This window comes from Macaca nemestrina, unplaced genomic scaffold (genome assembly GCF_043159975.1).
Source record: "Macaca nemestrina isolate mMacNem1 unplaced genomic scaffold, mMacNem.hap1 Scaffold_122, whole genome shotgun sequence".
NCBI lineage: Eukaryota > Metazoa > Chordata > Mammalia > Primates > Cercopithecidae > Macaca > Macaca nemestrina.
The window spans coordinates 29,453-51,428 of NW_027257605.1; the positions used below are offsets into that span (position 1 = coordinate 29,453).

The 21,976-nt window shown below is 48.7% G+C and overlaps 1 protein-coding gene across 5 annotated transcripts in view; it reads left to right on the forward strand.

Moving 5' to 3' along the window:
• The window catches only part of LOC139361271 (disco-interacting protein 2 homolog C-like), a 170,529-nt gene that overhangs the window by 21,318 nt on the left and 127,235 nt on the right, over positions 1-21,976 (forward strand). For 2 of the 5 annotated variants that reach the window (XM_071089844.1, XM_071089861.1), the window contains exon 1: positions 5,819-5,936. The exons of 1 other annotated variant lie outside the window; for it this stretch is intronic. The gene's annotated coding sequence lies outside the window, so the exon portion shown is untranslated. Of the gene's footprint in view, positions 1-5,818; positions 5,937-6,442; positions 6,770-21,976 lie in introns of those variants that run through there. 2 more of the 5 variants (XM_071089846.1, XM_071089843.1) reach the window with 2 other exon arrangements.

Below are 21,976 nucleotides of genomic sequence, written 5' to 3' on the forward strand. Positions count from 1 at the left end.
CATTTAATGTGTTTTTGCCAGGCATTTATATGGGTGTGTTAGCCCCTAGCCCACTTTCTGTGTGTGGTGGAGTCATTGAAATCATTTGTGTGAAGTCTCTCTTCTATCAAGGCTAGAGGACGTGGGGTGGTGTCTCCCTAAACTAGAGGGAAATGGCATTGTTCTGCCCTCCTCCCTGGGAACGCTGGTGTTTCCAGGTCTCTGAACTTGGCTCCCACACTGGGAGAGTGGCTGTGGCTTCTGGAGCCCGTTTTGGGCGGGACTGACTCCTTCATTTGCTTTATTCCCCACCGTCTTTGCTGCTTTGTGACGCAGGGATGAGGGAGTTGGGCCCGGGGGCCTTGCCTGTGCCTGAAGGGCCCGATGCAGAAAACTCCTGGTGGGAAGGATGTTCCTTGAGGGCAGCTTTTGGAGTCTCTTCCTACTTTTAACTAAGAAGCAGCTATTCACATGGTTCTATTCTGCTGGTGTGTTTCAAAATAATTGGTGTAGAGTTGCGAAGATGTCCGAGACACCCATGATCCACTCCGGGCCAGTGCCGGGCATTGTGCTCAGATGCCTTCAGACCACATTCACATGCCAAAGATTCTTGCTTGGTTATTCTCAAACTTAAGAGAATCTAAAACGCGAGCCACGGTATGGATTTTCTCTTGAGCCCCCATGACTTTGCCTTGTATTTTGGGCATGAATGACTTCATCAAGGGGAAAGAATTTGAGGAAGGAGCCTCTGAGGCTAGGAGGGGGTGGGAAGGGGTGGGGGGAAGAGGAGGGAAAAGGAGCTGTAGAGGGAGGAACCAGGCTGGGGCTGGGGCGTCTCCCCATGATGCTCCCCCACCCCTGGCGCGAGGCCCCAGGGACTGACTGATTTTCCCACAAGAAATGTGTATAATTGCGTGTCTGTTTTGTGGGCTGGCCATTTGGATTGAGGGAATGTCTGTGTTGTGATTCCTTATTGATTCGAAGGTTGGAAAGGTTTGTGCTCAATACAGGGGTCTCTTGGTGCTATGGGAAATGTGATCGCAGCTGCCTTCTGGGTGGGGAGAGCCCTCGAGGCCATCAGCGGTGGCCGGTGTCGGCCTTCGCTTCCCTGGGTGAGCTGCCCTCAGGGTGGGAAGGGAGGCCCTCGGTGGTGGCCGCTGTTGGCCTTCGCCTCCCTGGGTGAGGGCTGCTCCATCCCCGGCTCTCCGACTCCTTGCCTGGCACCTTCCTCGTTGGGGGCCGTGATCCATCAACTTTGTCCACGCGTGTCCTGCAGACTAGTGCTGACTGCAGGTTGAGGAGTGGTCAGAGGAGGCCAGAGGAGGCCCTCGTGATGCAAAGCTAAACGTTTAATGATGGCGCTGCTGAGTGCATGAGCCACGTCAGCCCAAGAGTCTGAGTAAGAGGAAACCGCGGGGTGGAGGGAAGACTGGACAGATGGGTGCTTTCCTCGGCCCCTGGGAGCACGGCCATGTCCACGCTCAGACCTCCTGGTTTCTCCCATATTTCCATAAATAGCAAGGGAAGGATATGGGGCACCCAGGGACCTCAGGGGTATAAGCTGTGTCCTCGCGTGGCCCCAGCTGTGGCCAGTGACGTTATTCTCTTTAACCTCAGGCTTATTTTCTATAAAAACACAAAGGGACAGAAGTAGTTCAAGGGCCTGTAAAGACTTACGTAATTGTTAATAGGCCTACTTTTATGCTTTCTTATGTATTAAGAGCAAATCATGAAACAAACTCATTTCTGTTTGAAGAAATCTTTACTGCTCTCATTTTTGTGGCAAGCAGCCTTGATTCTTTGCTTAGTGAGCGTTAGTGCCCTCCTGCCCAGTGCTGCTGCCTGGCGTGTCCTCGCACACAGCTCTGTCCATTGGTCTCCGTTCACCTTTCCGCCTAGAATTGTAGGAGGGGCGCTGGGATCTTAGGGCTAGAAAGAAACCCTGAAGACCACTTTTAGGGGCAACTTTTAGTCAGGGCTTCCAGAGAGACAGCCAGCCAGGTGTGCGTGTGTCTCCAGGGCGAGGCCTGCTGCAGGGGCTACAGAGTCCAAGAAGCCCCAGGACCCACAGCCTGCAAGCTATAGTCCTGAGAGGGTGTGGCTTGAAGACTTGAGAAGCGGAGGTTGCAGATCCGACCAGGGTCTGAGGAGCTGAGACCCAGGAGCACGGGCTGCAGAAGACAGATGTCACTGGCCCATCAGCCAGAGAGGTGGAGTGAACCCAGTTTTCCCCGCCTTGCTGTTTTACTCGGGCCCTGGGGGGATAGGGTGGTGCCCCCCACACCGGCGAGGATGGGTCTCCACTCAGTCCAGAGACAAACATGCATCTCACACAGAAATAATGCAGAACCAGCCATCTGGGCACCCCGGGCATGCTCAGGTTGATGCACAAAACCAATGCCGCGCGTGGCCCTGACATCTGCGTGTTCGCATCACTCCACACACATTGCTCAGTCATCGCCTTGGTGAGTTTGTAAGCTCGTTGTGTGGTTCTGGGGCTCTTTGTCCCTGGTGATGAGAGGCTCCCCACTGTCCCAGCTCAGGTATGGAAGGTGATGGCACCAGCGGCTCCTTGTTTCTCAGACACCTGAGTGGGTGCTCTGTGCAGCCAGTTCAACCTGCAGCAGCATCTGTTTCCTATGCCGATTCCATTCGGAGTATGTGCCTCCCTTCTGTTGAGGGTGCAGCCTTCTTTCAGGGAAGAACAGTGTCCTGTTCGCCTATATCGCCTGTGGTGTATCTCATGGCTGAATAAGTAGCTATAGGATACCTCGGTGGCTGAATGATAGGTTCATTGGAAGGAAAACTTTATATTTTTTTTTCTTTTTGGGATGGAGTTTCACACTCAACGCCCAGGCTGACGTGCAATGGCACGATCTTGGCTCATTGCAAACTCTCCCTCCCGGGTTCAAGTGATTCTCCTCCCTCAGCCTCCCAAGTAACTGGGGCTACAGGCTTCCGCCACCATGCCTGGCTAATTTTCGTATTTTCGTTAGAGAAGGGGTTTCACCATGTTGGCCAGGCTGGTCTTAAACTCTTGACCTCAGGTGATGCGCCCACCTCGGCCACCCAAAGTGCTGGGATTACGGCCATGAGCCCCTGCACCCAGGAACTTAATACCGTTTTTTTTTCCCTTTAAATCGTAATGGGCTTGTTAAATGCTTACGGTTTTTTTTTTTTTAATTTATTATTATTATACTTTAAGTTCTAAGGTACATGTGCATAACGTGCAGGTTTGTTACATAAGTATACTTGTGCCTTGTTAGTGTGCTGCACCCATCAACTCGTCAGCACCCATCAACTCGTCATTTACATCAGGTATAACTCCCAATGCAATCCCTCCCCCCTCCCCCCTCCCCATGATAGGCCCCGGTGTGTGATGTTCCCCTTCCCGAGTCCAAGTGATTTCATTGTTCAGTTCCCACCTATGAGTGAGAACATGCGGTGTTTGGTTTTCTCTTCTTGTGATAGTTTGCTAAGAAGGATGGTTTCCAGCTGCATCCATGTCCCTACAAAGGACACAAACTCATCCTTTTTGATGGCTGCATAGTATTCCATGGTGTATATGTGCCACATTTTCTTAATCCAGTCTGTCACTGATGGACATTTGGGTTGATTCCAAGTCTTTGCTATTGTGAATAGTGCCGCAATAAACATACGTGTGCATGTGTCTTTATAGCAGCATAATTTATAATCCTTTGGGTATATACCCAGTAATGGGATGGCTGGGTCATATGGTACATCTAGTTCTAGATCCTTGAGGAATCGCCATACTGTTTTCCATAATGGTTGAACTGGTTTACAATCCCACCAACAGTATAAAAGTGTTCCTATTTCTCCACATCCTCTCCAGCACCTGTTGTTTCCTGACTTTTTAATGATCGCCATTCTAACTGGTGTGAGATGGTATCTCATTGTGGTTTTGATTTGCATTTCTCTGATGGCCAGTGATGATGAGCATTTTTTCATGTGTCTGTTGGCTGTATGAATGTCTTCTTTTGAGAAATGTCTGTTCATATCCTTTGCCCACTTTTTGATGGGGTTGTTTGTTTTTTTCTTGTAAATTTGTTTGAGTTCTTTGTAGGTTCTGGATATTAGCCCTTTGTCAGATGAGTAGATTGCAAAAATTTTCTCCCATTCTGTAGGTTGCCTGTTCACTCTGATGGTAGTTTCTTTTGCTGTGCAGAAGCTCTTTAGTTTAATGAGATCCCATTTGTCAATTTTGGCTTTTGCTGCCGTTGCTTTTGGTGTTTTAGACATGAAATCTTTGCCCATGCCTATGTCCTGAATGGTACTACCTAGGTTTTCCTCTAGGATTTTGATGGTACTAGGTCTAACATTTAAGTCTCTAATCCATCTTGAATTAATTTTCGTATGAAAAAACTGCTTTAAAGTTCATATGGAACCAAAAAAGAGCCCGCATCTCCAAGACAATCCTAAGTCAAAAGAACAAGCTGGAGGCATCACGCTACCTGACTTCAAACTCTACTACAAGGCTACAGTAACCAAAACAGCATGGTACTGGTACCAAAACAGAGATATAGACCAATGGAACAGAACAGAGTCCTCAGAAATAATACCACACATCTACAGCCATCTGATATTTGACAAACCTGAGAGAAACAAGAAATGGGGAAAGGATTCCCTATTTAATAAATGGTGCTGGGAAAATTGGCTAGCCATAAGTAGAAAGCTGAAACTGGATCCTTTCCTTACTCCTTATACGAAAATTAAATGCTTACGTTAATGTTTATTTTTAAAAATGTTATCTGTGACCTTTCAGCTTTTCATAGCACTTCTCGTGTGAATATTTTAAAAAGGCCCTTTAGTCGTGGGGGAGAAGGAGGTTATCCCTTTCAGCAGAGGGAGATGGAAGAACAGGCCCTGGTGGGTCTGAGCACAGGCAGTCACCCCAGCCTTGGTGCTTGCTTAGGTCTGTTCTCCGTTCACCGTAGCCGCATCCACTCTCATTGTCAGCTTAAGAATAAGCTTTTTCCTCTTTCTAATCGGAACAGTTAGTTTGTTAACCGTCACATTAAGGTATCGAGAATGATGGCTTTCAGGCCTCAGATATGACACAAGTAATAAATGCAGCTGACCCTGAACAACATGGGTTTTGAGCTTCGAAGGATCACTTATGTTAATTTTTTTTCCAACCAAACCCTTACTGAAAAAACCTGGCTTTGTGGAGGGCCGACGTTTCCTACATGTGGTTCCATAGGGTGGCCGTGGGGTCCTGTGGATACGTAGATTTGGGTAAACTCGGGGCGTGTTCTGGAATCCATGTCCCTGTGTATACAGAGGGACAATTGCAGCTTTTTAGAAGTTTGTGTCCTGCCTTGTCCTAAAAAGGTTCCAAGGTGGATGCAAAATTATTTCATTCCTTTGGTTTTCTTGGTGGGATATTGATGTTTATTCTTCAGTGTCTAATATCCTGAGTGAACAGAGTTACCGCTTCAGGAACAAAGCCAGTCTGGAAACACATATTGAGATATCCACCTTTTCTTCATGGTTTCACAAAAGGCCATGATCATATTTTATTCAGTTGAACTGTAGGAAACTGCCAATATTTGCTGTTTTTGGCCTACAAAATGGCAAGTTCGTACGATATTAAAAACAAAGGCTTCCTGGATGGGGAAAATAGGAATCGGTAAGAACCTGAAGTTCTCTGTCATGGCCTCTGAGTCACAGGTAAATAAACCTGCGTGAGGGGGAGTTGACTGTACAGTATTTTCCTTCTGTTTTGATACTGTCAGAAAAAGGTCAGTTCCAATGTGTTGGGTCCCTTTGCCTCAGCTTTGCTGCAGAAGGGACTTGCCATTATACCTCTTGTTCCCAGTGCCCAGGAGGCTGATGCCACATAGAAGACCTGCAGGTCGGTGGATGTGAAACAGGCATCGGACACGCTGTGCACCTTGGGACGCATCTGAGAAGTGTGTGCTTGCAGCAGATCTGAGGTGAGGGCGTGTTCCATCTCCTCTCCCTTCTCTGGCTTTGCAGGCCTTTGAAGTTGGTCCTGGAAGGTGAAATTAGTTAATGCTGATTTAAGCTCCAGGTCAAAGCCTGGGGGCCGAAGAGACCCGCCCTTCACTAGGAGTGTGAAGCATTGGGCCCTCCCATCAGGAGGCAGCAGGGACTCGAGAAAGCCCCACATGCCCTCCAGTTCCCTTATGTTGAAAGTTTTTGTACTCGGCCATGCCGGGTCATTTTGGGAGGTGAGTAGGGGATTCACATGGGGGTGTGCAGTATTCTTAGGTGTCAGGTGCGAGAGTTGAATTTGTAGAAGCTGTGCAGATAGGAAAGGGCCTGGCAGGGAGTGCTGTTTACACGGAGCCGATTTAACGCGAGGTCTGTGCTCTACCTGGGTCCGTGTCTGACTGCTGTCTCCCAGTCTGCAACAGGACGTTGACGTGACTTGGCGCCATCGTCCCACTCTGTGTAGATGTCTGAGGATCTGTGCGCAGCTGCTCTGTGAGAATGCGTTGTGATAATGAACTGAGAAACAGTGAACAAACCCTGAATTGGTTAGCACTGGTTCCACGGCCACTTCTGCTGTGGTTGGAGTCATTCATAATAAAGTGTGCTGGACTGCTATGCAGAGCTCTGAATTTCAGAGGCCCTTTAACTTGGCAGCTAACCAGTCGCTTCCTTCAGAAGACATTTGAGTCCCCTTTACCTACCAGGGTGACCCTGGGAGTTTGAAGATGAGTGAGACAAGCCCTCTGTGTCCTGTGGATTTTACTGTCCAGAGGGGAGACAGATGTGGATGGTGAAGGAGGCCCTATCAGAGGTCAGTGCACGTCAGTTTTGTTTCTTCAGCACTTGCTGTGTTCAGGCGGTGCCCCGGGCCATGTGCAGAGCATCTGGGGACCCTGCCCATGGCATCCCAGGCACAGCTAGCATCTGCGCCATCTTCATACTTGGCCTGAGTTTTGGGGAAGTACCGAGGATGGCTTCTGCCTTTGCTGGAGAGAGTTGGAAGTCAGGGCAGCCCTCCACAAGGAGATGATCGCCAGCTGATTCCTCAAGAAAGAGAGGTGGTCCCCACATGGGTAGAGCAGGGCAGCATGTACAGACCTGGGTGTGGGTCTGGGGCATGTGCATCTGAGTGGGTTCTGCTGGGAGACAGCAGGGGTGAGGTGTGAAGGCAAGTTGGAATTTACAGGATAAATTATCACTAAGGCGATGCCTGGAAAACATAAAATTGGGACTCTCTGGGGTAAACGTGGACTTAGGGTGACCCTGGGCGTGGGTGTTTTCAGGCTCTGAAGGCAGAGATTTAGGAAATTGGGGCAGAGCTGAGCCCCAGACGAGGATGAAGACCACCCTTGGGATGTTGAATGAGACAGGGGTGGAAACCCAGTGAATGTCCTGGGGGGTCAGTCCAGCAGGCAGGCAGCAGAGGAGACCGGTGTCCTCAAAGGCCCCTTGGGCCTACCTCTCAAAGTGCTGGGATGACAGGCATGAGCCACTGCTCCCTGCTGATACTTTTAAAATTTCTAAGCTACTCTCTCTCATACCCACTCCCGTATTTTTTTAAAAAAACCAGGTTTATGGCTATATTTTTTCCAAGGGAACCAAACAGTTACCTGTTTGAAGTACAAATAACACCGTGTTTAAAAACCGAAAATGCCACTTTGCATAGAAGTTTCCAAATACCCAGTTGGTTTGAGCCTTGCATTGCAGTGTCACTACCTGCTCTTAAATTTCTACCCGATGTATAGATAGCGAGACAGGGACGGCTCGTACATCTTCAGGTTTCAGTTCTACTACCTTGGGCTATATTTTCATTTATTTTGGCACAACTGTGGGTGTGGCAAGCAATGCCAGGGTATTTATTTTGAAGCGTGTCCAATAACAGTTGGGAAGATTTTCACATTTTTAGAATTTTCATAGTAATAGTTATAATTTACAAAGAATTTAAAATTGTGTAGTCATTATTTTGCTTTTTTCTAGATGTGCCCCGAAACAGGGTTGCTAACTATCATTCTACATCACAGGATTCAGAACAGTACCCTTTTGGAGCAGATGCCTGTAATCAAGGAATTCTGCCTAGTCAGTTCACTTTAAGCGTGTTTAAAAGGTTGTCTTTATCCTAGTTGGCACCTGTGGCTATAGTTTGTTTTCACTGCTGAAGAATATTCCACGATGGAAGCCGTAATTCATCTGTTTTTCATATCGGTGGACATTTGGATTATTTTGGGTGGGTGTGTATGTCTATTCAGCCTTCATTTTTTCAGGATTTTTTGTAGAAGATAATGTAACAGTGTAACATCCTCTGCTAGGGAGCCAACACGAACCCTGATTACAGCCACACAGACTCTCACACAGACTCTCAGGCCTTGTTACCAACACACAGAACCATTTTCTTAAGTTGAAACACAGTAGCAGAACCTGAAGCCATGTGAACGGTTCCTCCGATCTTACACTTGGAATTCACTTTTTATTACTATGTCTGCTAATTAGGAAGCATATCAATTATACAGAAATCTGAGAATGTAAAATTATACGTTTATAACAGAAAAAACCTTATTTAATAGCCCAGAACACATGGCTATGTTTTTCCCTCATGCCCCACCACTGTTTTCTTTGCTTGAAATGGGAAATGACACTTGAATGCGGTTTTCTAGCGACTGTTAGCCTGGCATAGTTCTTCAGAGACAGAGGATGTAAAGCACATGGAGAATTTCTGTTTGTGGAATGTGATTTCCCGGTCGCCTCATTCAGGCTGCCGCCGCCTTCCCCTCTGGCCGCCTGCATCGTGGGACGTCTGAGAAGGTCCCTGTTTCATCCTCTGGAAATTCTGAAAAGGAAGGAGAGGAGGGTGTACAGGGTGTGGTGCATTTGTGTTGGTCTTCCAGCTTTTATTTGGAGTCTCCGCTACCTTGGTTCCTCCCTTTATGTCCCTAGCTCGTGGCTTCATCCTTGTGTCTAACTCACAGGCAGACAGATGGAAAGGGAAGTTGTATTCAGCCAACAGCTTGATCTTATTCTCAAGGCTTAAATCGACTGGGTATTTGGAGACTTCTGTGCAAATGGGCATTTTTGGTTTTTAAACACCGTGTCTTATTTGTACTTGAAATGGGGTAACTGGTTCTCTTGGAAAAAATATAGGCATAAAGCTGGTTCTTAAAAAAAAAAAAAAAAAGGGAGTGGGTGTGAGAGAGTGGCTTAGAAATTACACCAGTAATGGTCGGGAGTGGTGGCTTATGCCTGTAATTCCAGCACTTTGAGAGAAGGAGGCAGGTGGATCCCCTGAGGTTAGGAGTTCGAGACCAGACTGGTGAACATGGTGAAACCCCGTCTGTACTGAAAAGATGAAAATTAGCCGGGCATGGTGGCAGGCACCTGTAATCCCAGCTACTTGGGAGGCTGAGGCAGGAGAATCACTTGTACCCGGGAGGCAGAGGTTGCAGGGAGCCAAGATCGCACCACTGCACTCCACCCTGGGCGACAGAGCAGAAACTCCATCTCAAAATAGAAAAAAACCAAAAAACTAAACAAAACAAAAACCCGGTAATGAAAACCTGATTGCATCATCTGTGATGGAGATGGCGGATTATTTCATTTTTAGTGACAGGATGAATTGGATATGTTTGCAGTATTGATTTGACAAGGGAAATGGTGAGAACCAAATGTGCCGCCCAGCTTGGGCCTCGCCGTTGGCAGAAAACCGTGGCGGGCAACAGACTGGAGACTCGGAGACCGAGGGGAGAATTCTCACGCCTTGACGCTGGTGCAGTGTGTGCTTCTGGACTCCTGCTGGAGGGAGCGGCCCCTTTGCCTTGCAGACTTTGGTGCAGTGGAGACCTTAGGACCTGCCCCTCCTGGCACACCTGTGGGTGTGGCGAGCAGTGCCAGGGCTGAGGCACAGGTGTTGAGCCAGGAACGTGGGACGGGAGAGGCTGCACACGCCGGCAGGCGTCTGCTCCAGCAGCCGGGGGTTTCCGCAAGGGGGCGGGGCGTTGGTTTTCCTCCTTGAATTTGGGTGGGGAGGGTGTCCTGGGGTGCTGTGTCTGCACTTGTGTTGCTCTGAGGTCAAGTTGTGGCCCCGAGTCCCTGTCTCTCTGCCAAAGTGAGGGTTTGCCCATTTTCAGGTCAGATTTCCCTTGGGTCCGGGCCTCTAGGAGTGGGGGGTAGTCGAAGGGGGCGTGAGCACGGTGGACGCGCGTGGGCCTGTTCCTCTCCCCTCAGCTCCTGGGCTGTGTGTGAAGAGCTGCCCAGCGGAATCACCCTCCTGCCTGGTGTTTCATTCACCAGAAATCGTTCTCACTGTGGACTCTTGAGTCAAATGTAATCCAGGAATGGAACGTGCTGTTGCTGGATGCCACACACAGCATCAGGAGCCTAGTTGGGGATTATATGATCTTACCCCACACCTTAAAAGTAAAGACTATAGTTGTCAGGCGTCTGAGCCCAAGCCAAGCCATCGCGTCCCCTGTGACTTGCACGTATATACGCCCAGATGGCCTGAAGTAACTGAAGAATCACAAAAGTGCAAATGCCCTGCCTGGACTTAACTGATAACATTCTACCAGAAATAAGTCAAAATGGCCAGTCCTTGCCTTAAGCGATGATTTTTTGTGTGTGTGAAATTCCTTTTCCAGGATCATCCTGGCTCAAAAAGCTCCCCCACTGAGCACCTTGTGACCCCCACTCCTGCCCGCCAGAGAACAAGCCCCCTTTGACTAATATTCCTTTACCTAACCAAATCCTATAAAACGGCCCCACACTTAGCTCCTTTCGCTGACTCTTTGGACTCAGCCCGCCTGCACCCTGGTGAAATGAACAGCCATGTTGCGCTCACAAAGCCTGTTTGGTGGTCTCTTCACATGGATGTGCATGACAATAGTTAAGGGGATACTGAAGTCTTTGGCAGTTCCAAGAGCTTTTTCAGTTTGTGTCGGGCCATTGTAGGCAGAAGGAAATACTTGCTTAGAGACTCTTACAGAAATGTTCGGTGCAGTGCCATTAACTCGTGGAATAAATGTGTAACTTTCCATGGCAGACCTCTGGAAAGAGATGCTCTTTGAGTGCACCCTGGCCTGCTCGCTACAAGAATCGGCCGTGTCACCCCGCTTTCCGTGGGTCTGCAGGTGTGCGTGGTCCATTGCCCTGCACTGTGGCCATGGAAGGGAAGATGATCTGGAATGCTGGCGACAGTTATCGGTGCGTGTTGATATGTGCTGCTTTCTACAGGGGAGAACATTTCTGTTTAATAAACATCTCATCTCGATGATGACTGCAAGATATTTGAGTCTCATTCAATAGTGTTTCTGGGTTCCTTCTGTTTTTAATCTGCTTTCTAGCACTAGGCAAGTGAAGACATGGAAAGTAAAAACTCATCGAACTTGTAGAGACATGGTGTTGTGTAGGAGCAGACTGTAGCCTCTGGCTCTGTTTAAAGATTGTAGTAAACCTCTTACCTGGCACGGTCAGGGTGTAAATTATCTTGTTTAATCGAAATGTGTATGAGTCAAAGCTGGCGCCTGCATTGTTGATGAAATACCAGATTTTAAGGGAACATGTCAATGTGCTGTAAGATACCAACAAAGTTCCTCACTGAGGTTCGGGGCGGGTTCGGAGCAGCTGGCCCTTAGGTCACCAGGGTCGTCTCTGGGAGCAGATGCTCAGTGTGGGCATTAGTCACTTAGCCTTTCCAGAGCCGAGGAATAGCTCTCTGTGGTGATGTTTGAAACCTGTATTTTGAGTCAGTTTGTCCCACTGGACTCGAAGTTGCCGCGTGATATCAGACCTTTGCCTCCACCGTGCGCTCGTTTTCTTGTCCCCTGATAACTGCCTCAGTTGCCCCAGCCTGACATTTGAGCCTCGTCGTTCATGGACACAGGCTCCGTGGTGGGGCCAAGGCCGCGAGTCCGGCTTGCACAATTCCTTGCCTCTCACCATGGTTTATCACATCACTCCCGGGATCTCCCATTTAGAGGAAGAGTGTCCCTTTCCTGCAGGCCCTGTGTGGTGTGGAAACCACCCCTACCTAGCTTTTTCTGTTTGAACTGTACCGTGAAGCTATTTCTGTTCTAGTCAACCGTCAGAATTTAAGGAACAGTGATTTATGTAACTTATCACACGCTTCTCAGCAATTCTTTATGAATTTCATTCTGTTGTGAAATGATTGCAGTTTTCATGGCTATGCTGGTCTCACGTTGTGGCCCTTGAAATGAATTCCCTTCCCCATTGTGTGTTAAGGTTGTGCCTGGGAGCTGTTGAGGCCTCACCTCTGCTTAGGGCAGTGGCTTTGCTCTCCTGACAACAGGAAGAATCTTATTTAGAGCACTTCTAATGTAGTTTTTGCTTCCAGACAGAGTTACTTTTTTTCACAGAGACAGCCACTAAAGTCATAAATTATGCTCAGGATGGACACACGGGTCAGCTGACAGAGTGGAGTCCAGAACAGATCCAAAGACACAAAAGCAGTTCAGTGGAATTTGAGTCTTTTCAACAAATGGTGCTGGAATTATGGGACAGCTGTATGCAAAAGAGTGAAAACAGGGAGAAATTCCTGTATGAAAATTAAGGTGGACCATAGGCCTGAATGTAAAATACCAAACTACAAAAGAAAGGGAAATTGTGGAGACCTAGGGTGAGAGCTCTTAGCCATACCATGATCCATAATCAAGGAAGAAAACAAGTAGGTAAGACTCATCAAAATTAAACTTCTAATATAAAAGACACCCCTAGGGAATTGAAGAGACACATTTTCGATAGATGGGGAGAAGATGTCTACGAACCATGCAGCCGGCAAAGGACTCGTATCCAGAATGCACAGGACTCCCACGGCTCATGACAGAGAACAAACCACCTGACTTAAAAGCGGAAGAGACCTGAACAGATGCTTCGCTGAGAAGGACGGGAGGATGGCCCGAAAGCATCTGAAATGACCTTCAGCATGACTGGTTGCACCGAGATGTGCACCGAAGCCGCAGTGAATTTGTTCACACCCCTGCTGGAGCCGCCTGACTAAGGTCTTCCGACAGCCCCAGGTGCTGGTGAGGACCGGCAGTCGGGACTCCTGTGCGATGCTGGGGTTCAGCATGGCCCGAAAGCATCTGAAATGATCTTCAGCATGACTGGTTGCACCGAGATGTGCACCGAAGCCGCAGTGAATTTGTTCACACCCCTGCTGGAGCCGCCTGACTAAGGTCTTCCAACAGCCCCAGGTGCTGGTGAGGACCGGCAGTCGGGACTCCTGTGCGATGCTGGGGTTCAGCACGGTGCAGACAGCTTGGCGGTTTCTTACAAAACTGAACTCACACAAACGTGGGTCCCAGTGACCCCAATCCTGGGTATTTACCCTAGAGAAACAGAATCTGATGTTTAAGAAAAACTGTGCCCAGATGTTAATAGCGCTGTCTATGGTTGTCCAAAACAGGTTACAATGTGCCACAGCCATATGTGGAATAATAAATACCCAGCAGCCCCGAGGCCTGGCTGTTGATCACAGGACACCCTGGGTGCACCTCCAAGCACGATGCCCAGGAAATTGTGATTTTGCGAGTGTTTTGCCACAACGCTCGCAAAAGATAGACCCGAGTCATGGGAGGACACGGAAAGGGTGGTTGCTGAGAATGGGAGGGTATGCTTATGAGGCCCCGTGAGTGGGTTTGGGGCTGTTGGACTGTTCTGCTTGTGTGATGATGATTATGGGAATATTGTGCCGAAATTCACAGAACTGAACACTGTCCACTTTACAGTAATTTTTAAAAAGTGGTAATATGTTCATTTTCAGTACTGTTTTTAATGGAAGATGGAGTTTGCAGATGATTTGTCAGGGCAAGCCTGTTTCAAGAGTTTGTAGACAATTCGTTAGGGGCCTGTCTCAGGGCCCTTGGGTTGGGTTGGGTTGGGTTGGGTTGGGTTGGGTTGAGTTGGAAAAGCCTTCTCTGTTGTGGGCAGTAGTACGGGGCGTGGAAAGGATATTGCCAAGGAAACATGTAGAATCCTTTGAGGAAACGTGTATTTCTAACTTGCTATAAGATAGAATTGGAAATTGTAATGGTTTTGTTTTCTAGAGTCTTGGTAGAATAGGGAAGACAGTGTAATAAAAGCTAATTTTGAAATGAAGAATTTTAAAGATTTTCAACAGCAATTGCTCTAGGAAGTCACCCTGGAAATGTTTTTAAAGATGTTCAATAGCAATAGCTCTAGGAAGAGTCACCCTGGAGTTGCTTCTTGAGCATTGGTTTCCTGGCTGTATCTTCCAACTTTCATTTTTAAGTTTTGCTGTGAGTTGGGGATGTGTGGGAATAGCCATCCCAGCCCTGCAGGGGGGTGCATGTGCCCCGAGGCCTGAGGCACTGTTTCAACCTAGCTTGCAACATGGGGACTCTTGTCAGTGGCTGGAGTAAGAGTACCAGCCTGGCAGGCTGGGGGGAGCCCCAGGGTGGTCTGGGCTCTGTCCTCCCTGCCTGCAGGATGGCAGCTGGAGGAGCTCGAAGGCTGCCTGCCTCGTGGCTGTCAGCGCAGCAGCCCCTCCTGGCCCTGGAGCAATCTTTGGGTCCATGAGTCTCTGCACCGGGACTTGCCTCCTGGGAACTCCGCCACAGTCCTGAGGGCCCTGGTGCCACTTTCCCGGTGGGACCCAAGCCTCAGGCAGCTGCGACCCCAGATTCGGTTGCTTTCCCTGCCGTCTCATTGCAGCACGAGTGCTCATCTCACTCAATGTAGAACCTCAGGTTCCTTCAAGATCCCCAGAGATGGAATCTCCCAATTTAACAAGATAGTTGGTGACAAGATTTGAGCGGCACTGATTTAACTCAGCTTCCAGAGTTTAAGTTCCCAAGACACAGTCCTGCTCCTTCCCTGGCCTCATCCTGTGTGGCTGGTGTGGATGCGGGGTTTCCGGAGGGTGGGGCTGAGGCAGGTCAGCAGCCAGGGGGATGGCTCATTATTGATCGCTCAATGCCTTGAGGATAACTAGGATTAATGACCTTTATAGGGCTGTAGGTTTGGAGTATATATATATGTGTGTGTATATATACACATATTTAAACGAGGTGGACACGGTTATCACTGCATTTTTCTGACATGAAACTTGGAGAGCAGAGGGTTTAGGAAACTCCTGAAGCCACACTGTCAGCGGGACTCGGGCGGTCTGGCCTTAGACCCTGCACTGTTTGCCCCTCACCACGCTGTCAGCAGACCCGGGTGGTCTGGCCTTAGAACTCATGCTGGTCGTCCCTCCCTGCCACGTTGTGGGGTTTTTCCTGCTTCTGGGCAGCATTTGATAGCTTGTGAAACAAGACCAAGACTTACTATGAGTGGATTTGCCATTATCTGAGATCCAGAACGTTTCCTGGACCTGGCGTTGCCGATGTCACGTAAGGAAAGGTAAAAACATTTTCATTGTGGTCACTGGGGCTCCTGAAATGGTATTTTTCCCAGTGAAAGTTTACTCATAAAAATCTTTTAACTCAATACTATGTGAACAGGAAGAAATGTGTTGGGCTCTAGTTAAATGTCTCAGAGCCACAGAAGTAAATGAGGGCACCTTCCGAGCACAGCCTCCCGGAAGAGGCCAAGGACGTTTGTCTGGAGGGTTTGCCATGAAGCAGGACTTGGGCAGGGCTGGTCTGCCTAGGGAGGCCTGTGCCATGATGTAGGTTAGTTGAAGTAGTTGACGGGTGGTGGCTTGAGGTCGGTGGTCCCCGAGGAAGCCCCTAGCAAGGCCGGTTTCCGTGGGATGGAAAACTGCCGTTCAGTGGCTGTAATCTTGGCTTCACGGGTCTGACATACAATCCTGCCCTCGGATACTTGGATCCCAGCCAGGTCAGATGGCCCTGAAAGGACATTCGGACTGTGATGGCTGCACCCATTCTCAGCATCTGTAGGGTCTCCTATGTATGTCTGTGTTTCCATTTTCTTTTAGCACAATTTCTCCCAGTGAAGTCGTGAGAAATAGAAGGAAAGGTGGAATGAAGATGTGATTGAGGAAAGTGTGGTGTGGTCTTCGACCTTATTTTGCCTTGGTTGGTGCTCAAGAACTCCACCTGACCTCAGAGCTGAGCGTTTCTGCCAGGAAGTCCTGCCTTTTATCCTACCTCGAGGCCTGTTGAGACACTCCAAGAAGCTTCGTTAACAAATTGCCTTTTCCTTTTACAGCAGTTGGATATATTTGCAGCAAAACAAAGGAATAACCCCCCAATATGGTGATGAAATGCATTTAAGTATAGATAGCATTCAGTCTTGAAGGGCCTGGGATTTTAATCATCTTTGGGTCATGTAACAAGTGGTGTTGGTGATTAAAATCTCCTGACAGCTTTGTTCTGCCACGTTCCTCAGTTTTGAATGATGATCTTCCTGGTGTTGTACCTTGGGAGGGGCGTTTGTGTCAGTAGAGAGCAGAGTGGTGGTTCCCAGAGGCTGCGAAAGGACAGAGGTGAGGCCCCTGAAGGACACTGGTCTTCCTGGTTTAGGGGTTTGGGGCTCTGCCACCTTCCTGTGTCCGTGTAAATTATACCCAGGATCATTTTCACTCGCCCCACTTTAGTTGAGTATTGGAGCTTCAGGATATGTGTGCCCACGTCACCTGGGCTGTGATCCTGGAGTTGGGTGAGACTGATTCCCGGGTTTATAGAATTACTCTGGGATTATTGAAAACAGAAGCACTTGAGGCATTCATAATGCTATTTCCTGAACGTAATTTATGTTCAGTTCTTCAGAAACATTTATCTGAGGAAGCATCTATCATTTTTGTTTTCTGCCACTCAGTGCTAGAAAGAATTGTGCAACACTCAAGTGAGTGGCATTATTCCTCTCCCTCCACCATGCAAGCAAGATTAAAGGTACCTCTGGCTCCCCTCAATCTTCTCATCTGCAGGGTGCCTGGCATGGCAGTGTGCTGCCTTCCGTCTTCTTTTTGGGGAGAATTAGTTGTGTTTGTGTGTACTGCTCAGCTCAGCCTCGTGCAGTTGTGTGGATGAGGAGCTTGGATGCTAGGTGACCCTCCCAGGCCTGCCTCCCACCTCCCTAGGCCTTGTTCTAAACTGACAGATAAACAGTGTGTTTTGGAAGAGGACAGCAGCAGGGCAGGAGAGAGTTTGTTCAGACTTTCTCCTTGCACTGACGTTTGAGCCTTCATCCAGCCTGGGCACTTTTACAGAGCTGCGTTTGTGTGTTGCAAACCATTCCCTCCCAGTAACCGTGCTTTCAGAGGTTTGGAAATGTGACTTAACTCATCTTCAATTTAAAGCATACTATCAAATTTTAGTGTTGAAACTGATGTATTTTATGGCCTTTATTTGATTTCTCTTGATTTTTTTTCCCATATGAGACAGGGCATCTTAAGGGACACAGCCTGGTGTTGGCCCCCTTTCCTAAGGATGGAAGTGAATTCTGAAAGCCCTTTATGTAGGCAGCGAAGGCCTCTTTTATTTTGGCCTAGTCAGGTATACAATTCTTTTTCTCTTTGGTTTTTTTGAGACAGGCAAAAAAACCTTTTTGTTGCCCAGGCAGTGGTGTGAGCACAGCTTACTACAGCCTCAACCTCCCAGGCTCAAGTGATCTTCCTGCCTCAGTCTCCTGAGTAGCCAGGACCCACAGGCACATGTTCCATGTGTCCCCATGCCTGACTTAGTTTTGTATTTTTTGTAGAGATGGAGTTTTGCAATGTTGCCCAGGCTGGACTTGAACTCCTGGACTTAAGCAGTCCAGCTGTCTCAGCCACCCAAAGTACTGAGATCACAGGCATGAGCCACCGTGCCTGGCCAAGTGTGTTTCTAATTTCAAAATTAAGAGGACACCCATCCAGTTAATTACATCTCTATTGGAACATGCTGCTTATAGTGCATTAGGAAAAATCATCCAGAACTTGGAAAAGGAGCTGGACAGACACAGCCCTTCGAGGTTGTCCGATGAACCCCTGGGGTCTTTAACTATCTGGAGGGATGTACCATGTCAGACTCACTGTTGACCGGCTGAAGCCTAGGTTTCATGAGGTTATGTGTCAGCTTGTAGTACTTTCTCTGGCAGAGATGCGAGTGACTTCTGCTCAGTGACAGGCTCATCTCAGGGACTTCATGGCCTGAGGGACGGCAGCCTGTTTGAGCTGATCGAGCAATCTCGCACTACCCTTATTTTCTGAAACGCCTATGAGTGACTTCTCACACGGTCTTTGAAGCGGCTTCATGCCCGCGCTCCTTGGTAATGATCGAATGCTTTTTTTGACCCCTCATCCCTTTCTTTGGGGTGTTCCAGTCTCAGTTCTCATGATGTGTTCTGCTTCTGCAGGAATTTCTGAAGCTGCTGAGTGTAGAAAGCACTGAGGAGGCTGTGCTCCCACCCCTGTGAGCCTTCCAGGCATCATCCTCTCCCCTTGGTGAGGCAGCGTCCATGACACACCGAGGAGGCTGTGCTCCCGTCCCCCGTGAGCTTTCCAGGCATCCTTGTCTCCCCTCCAGAAGGACAGGAGGAACCTTTCAAACCCTTCTTAAACTTGTTTTCATGTCTTTGTTTTAACAGTTTTCTTTGCATCGTCTCCCTTATCCAGAAGTGAGGGTGAACGCTGAGTTATTCACGGGAGTCAAGAAACCACACGCAGCCCAAAGTGACGTTTGTTTCCCTGAAATGATTTGTGTGTGTTCACCTTAAAATGCAACTCAGTAAAACAGGTGTGTTTTGAGGAATGACTTTAAATTACCTAGGTAAAAATGTGACAGTTAAATTTCATCATCTGTGTGGGTGTCCACAACCCCCTTCTGTGATTGCGTGTGAGTTTGTGACTTGTGGTTATTTTTGAAGAAAGAAAATCTGTTGTTGAGGACTTCAGATGGTGTGCTGGGATTGTGTAGGGTGGACATCGGGGGCTTCAGTGTGTGGCTTCCTTGAAGAGGTTCAAATTAAGGCTGAGAGTCCCTACTCCAAAATGCTCCAAAACCTGAAACATTCTGAGCTTCCTCATGACACTCGAAGGAAATGCTCTTCGCAGCACTTTGGATTTCAGGCTGGGGATGGTCAACTGGAAAGTGAAATATTGCAAGACCCTTCTGGCCCCAGGAGCTTGGATAAGGACATGGAGGGGGCCTGTGCCAGGTATCCCTGGAGTGCAAGGCAGCCTGGGCTCTCTGACTGGTTTTTTGTAGGAGCCACAGAAGGGAAAAGAGGGTCAAAGTGGCCACGCCTGGCTCCTGAGAAGGCTGGACCAGAAGGAGGTGGATGCGGAGGACAGCAGTTGAGTCCCCAGCGTCCGGGACTCCTGTCCCTGGTGGAGTTGAGAGCCTCCTCTAGTTGTGGCCTCTCCGCTGTCAGCAGCCACTGAGGCCTGAAGGGAGAGGGGGCTGAGGAGAGGAGGAAGGATAGGCCTGCTTCTGGAGAGGGCCAGCATCGGCCTGTGCTAGCCTCGTTTGTTACTGCTGCGTCCAGTGTGCACGGCCGTGCCTCGTGGTGTAGCGGTTCCCGGGATGCACAGCGCTCTTGTCTGCAGTAACGTCTTTGTCTCCGACCCTTGGAGGCAAGTTACCTTTTTCTCCAGTGAAAAGAGGTAGAAAATCTTACAGAAATACATTTGCTCTAATGTCTGTTTTCCAATAAGACATGGTCGCTTAGGCTAAATCTTTGTGAGGTCAAGACAGGAGGATCACTTGAGGCCAAGGGGTTGAAGACCAGCCTGGACATCATAGCAAGACCCCATCTGTATAACAGAAGTTAGCTGAGTGTGGTGGTGCGTGCCTGTGGTCCCTGGTACTCTGGAGGCTGAGGTGGGAAGATCACTTAAGGCTACAGTGAGCTGCTATTGCTCCACTGTACTCCAATCTTGGCGACAGAGCCAAGACCCTGTCTCAGAAAGAAAAGTTAAAAAAAATCCAGAATGTCATTTTCTTTTAAAATCATCCCAAAAGAAAAATCGTTTTTTTCTAAGAATGTAAAGGGTAACTGATACGATTCTTTCCTTGCATTGTTTCTCCTTTTCGAATATTTACAGTAGTCCGTCCACATCGTCTCTCATCTCATTACAAAGCAGCAGGTGTCTTTGAGGTTAGTGGTGTTTCTCTGTGTCGCACCTTGGAGAACAGCCAGCATGAAACCTCTTACCACGATCGTGCACATCGTTTGTAGTCCCAATTAAAATCCTCTCCAGAGACGCCTGTGCTGCTTATTATAGCAGAACTTTGGTTGTGCTGAAATGTGCATTCAGCTAATGGTTTTAAGTTCATATCTGAGATGATGCTGTATAATTCCTGAAGCATATGGGATCAGTAATGATTGAAGATAATTCTGGCTGATGTCATTTGGAGGATATTTTTCACTTCAAGTTAAAACTTCCTTCGCGATAGTCATTTTGGGATTCATTTAACTATGTGCTTTATTTCATAGCTCAAATTTTCATTAGTCATTTCATACCATAGGATTTTGAAAGCAGATTTGGCAAAACCTTTCTAACAAAATGTTTGCTTATGATGTCCCAAGGAACAGCACTCAGAATTGCTGGTAACTGTGGTACATTTTAAGGCTGATGATAGAAGTCACTTGAATGGTAAGGGCTGCTTTGTGAGGCAGATGGGGTTTGAATCCCGACCCTCCTGATATGCAAGCCCTGACCGTGGCCTTCTCTCCTCTCCCCTGGGAGATGGGAAGGTGCCAGCATCTACCTCACAGGCCGTCCTGAGAACCTGGGACTAAGGGCTTGTGTTCCTCTTGCAGGTGGCACAGACGTGGGGGCTTGACGATACACACACTGCAGGCTGCCAGTGTCAGGGTAATCCAGTTTTAGTCATAAAGGTGGGATTTGCTTTGCTCCCCTGCAGACCAGGTGCGGTGCTGCTGTTGTAGCAGGTGTGTGGATCCTCTTGGGTGGTCCTCAGGTGGACAAGGAGTCACCGATTCGGATTCCCAGTGTTAGATGTGAGGGGACCATGGACCTCATGTGTTCAGAGGGGAGGAGTAAAAAGCTTCCCTTGTATTTCCAGAACTGTCTATCCCAGGAATGCCAAACCACTGGCTTTCACCTGACGCTGTCGTAGGTGACACTGTCTGGAAATGAGGACTCATGTTCCGCATACTTGAGCCAGTACCCGTCTCCCTCCAGGGCCGTGGCCCAGCCCTCCTCATTTCGCTGGGTTGCCAGCCTGGGGATCTGTAAGCCCAGAGACGTCTCCGGTCTCGGCCCCCGCTCCCCCTGGGGACAGGAGGTGGCTTCAGGAGGCTGGTGATGAATGCCTGAATGAAGCCGACTTGTGACTGCAGTTCTGTCTAAGGGCCTCCCCGGGTGTTAGATGTCAGTAAATGACACCTGTGTGTGGATCTCATGTGATGAGAGAAACAGTGGGGGAAACCAAAGCTTGTGGAGTCTACAGGTTCTGAACTTGGAGGTGTGTGCACCTGTGTACTTGGTGAGGGGTGTGACGTCCGGAATGAGTGTGCACGTGTGTCACGTTTGTGCATGTGTGGTTGAGTGTATTTAGCAGGTGTGGGTGGAGTGAGCATGTTCATGTGTGTCGTATGTATTTGAGGGTGTGTGTGGAGTGTGTACACGCATCATATTTGGTGAGTGTATTTGAGGGTGTGTATGGAGTACATACATGCGTTTGCGTGTATACTATTGGGTGAAGCGGTGGCATGTGTGGAGTAAGCATGCACACGTGTATGCTGTGTGTGGGGTTTCTAAGTGGTCCTCCCCTGAGCCTGCTCCTGGGCCCTGCTGTCCTGGCAGCTTCACAGTTTGGTGCGTCTTTGATTCCGGAAGATTCTGGAACCAAATTCTGAAGCTGTGATCACAAACTTGCAGCCCTGGAGGACGCTGGCCCGTGGAGCCGGCACGAGGGTCTCTCTGCTGGCCTCTCCCTGGGCTCTGTCCACAGAAGAGCATGTCCGATGATTGAGCTGTGCGGGTCTGTGGCTCCCCAGCCTCGAGTCAGCCCTCGGTTCTGTCCCACCTCTGTTTTTCTTGCTGAGGGGCTCCGGGAAGTGGTGCCTGGGATGGCGTTTTCACCCTGGGGTTGCTTGGCCAGCTGCCCAGGTGCTGGCTGCCTGAGACCTGCTGCCG